This window comes from Ornithodoros turicata, chromosome 2 (assembly GCF_037126465.1).
Source record: "Ornithodoros turicata isolate Travis chromosome 2, ASM3712646v1, whole genome shotgun sequence".
NCBI classification, from domain to species: Eukaryota; Metazoa; Arthropoda; class Arachnida; order Ixodida; family Argasidae; genus Ornithodoros; species Ornithodoros turicata.
Genome location: NC_088202.1, coordinates 51,835,244 through 51,837,272, shown reverse-complemented (window position 1 = coordinate 51,837,272; position 2,029 = coordinate 51,835,244). Strand labels below are relative to the sequence as shown.

The 2,029-nt window shown below is 48.0% G+C and overlaps 1 long non-coding RNA gene across 2 annotated transcripts; it reads left to right on the top strand.

Annotated features, from left to right (window-relative positions):
- Positions 1 to 412: 412 nt before the first annotated feature.
- LOC135383474 (uncharacterized) lies at positions 413 to 1,274 on the top strand. Of its 2 annotated transcripts, none has more exons than XR_010419894.1 (4): positions 413 to 576; positions 767 to 820; positions 885 to 931; positions 1,018 to 1,274. It is a non-coding gene; the product is annotated as an uncharacterized LOC135383474 (long non-coding RNA). The 2 variants fall into 2 exon arrangements; XR_010419895.1 differs by having other exon boundaries at positions 881 to 931.
- The last annotated feature ends 755 nt before the right edge of the window (positions 1,275 to 2,029 follow it).

Here is a 2,029-nt window from a genome sequence, read left to right as displayed (position 1 = left end):
AACGCATCATGGTTTTTCGCGTGTTTAAATTTGAGGAATCGGAGCGGCGAGTGGATGTCGCCGAGTATGGCGTGTTGTAACTCGTGAGCTTCTAAACGCGGTATGTCCCCGGAATAAGTCAGAGAGCTGTGTATCAAACACCCATAGTCCGACGAGCGGCATTCCGGCGCCGAGAAAGATGTCAGTGCCGCCAACCACTTCCGCCGATTTGGTGGGCCAAGTTCGCGGACGCTGTCAGAACGCCTGCGATTGTCCTGGTTACTGGCCTGGCTGTTCCTGGCCTTCAGATGCTTTTTCGTATTCGCAATGCCCTCCTGGTTGGTGCATTACGTGCGGCCATCCACCAGCAGATCACGGCGCTATGGGCGCTATGGGTACGTTGCCTGTTTTGTTGCATTTTACTTACTGTGTGGCTCTCACTGCTGCCAGACTTTTGGCGATTTCGTGCGTTTATTTCATACTGCCAGTCACCATCAGTGACATATGTGAAATTCTGTTTCCACTATGCAACAGGGCCTCTTCGAGACGCTAGCTGTACAGGCACGTCGCAAGCGCACGTAACAGAGCAGCACGCTGGTAAGTTCTTTTTTATTTTTTTTTATTTGGAGTCAATTCTTCCTCTGGCATAGCATTTTTCAGCTGCCTGTTTGCAAAATTACAGCAGTTGAATAAACATCCCTGTCTTTGCCAATGAAATGAGGAGATTCGCAGCACACTGGTACGCAGGCTATGCAAATGTATTAACATGTCTCTGTGTCTGTACCAGAAAGCCGTCGTTTTGGTCCATTTCCTACGGCCTTCCAGAAAGAGAGTAGTCAAGGTAAGTAGTCTCTACGCTTTGCTTGCAGTGTAAATATATTAAACCGATTCTCTCTCGCAGGTAGCCCAGCTAAAGACCTTCATGCTGTCTCAGGCCAGCAAGCTTGGAGCAGTAAGTGCTATTCCTGTTGACATCACAGCTTTCTGTACGTAGTTTGTGATACTGAAAAAGAAGTATTCTGTCTGGTCCGTCCTCAGGAGCTGGAGAGGACATCATCTTGCAGGTATCTCCGCACCCACCTATCTTTGTACCTGCCGCGGTGCTTGGGCCTCCCCCAACTTATCTCCCAGACTTATGTTATTCCTCACTTGGTCCTCACACTCAATCGGTGCAGCCTGTTTGTAAGTTGCTTCCTGCAGTGTGGTTGCTTCTTGCCAATACTTGCTTTACTGTACAGGCAGTATGTCAGCTGTGAAGGAACCGCGGGAGCCGACGACCGTTTTGGACGAGAACCGTTTTTTATACCCACAACGTACGGGAGAGTGTGTGTATGTGTGTTGGGGGGGGGGGGGTGAAAAAGCGAAAAGTAAAGGTTATGCGGTGACGGATGGGGTATCCGTCACCCTACACCTCTTAAAGCACGGTCAAGGACGCTTCATTTTTTTGCCCTTTTTATCCGTCAGCGCTTCTATGGGTAAGCGCCTGACACATAAAATATGCATTAAAAAACACATCGTTTTTTAACCCTTAGTATCTGGTTTCTTTCTGAGAGTGTAGTGATATGGGGATCAACCAACTCGGCTTTATCGAAGGCTCTGGAGCCTTGCTTTATACCATCTCACGCTGCGTCTGGTTAATAGTCTGCAGTTGCTGAGATACCTTCTTTGACTCTTGTTGCACGCATGATGAAGCCACAGAAATGTAGTTGCATCACGACAATGTCACAAAACTGTCTGTAAACACGTTTCTGATACAGTGGTTGCGTATTTCGCAGTGTTGTACCCGCTATACCAAAACGAAGTAACGAAATACCGCTACCCGCTACACCACAAAAAGTAGCACAATACTAGCGTCACTACAAATTTGACAAAGTAACATGATACCACTACCGCTGCTCAATAAAAGTAACGTAAATACTATGCCGCTACTTTTCCGCTACCGCACCCCTCTCTAAGCAACACCATACCGTAGACCAGACTTGTACAGTGCTGGACAAAAGTTTACGGAACATGCTCCGGCGCATTCCATCCTCAGCGTGACACGCCAGCA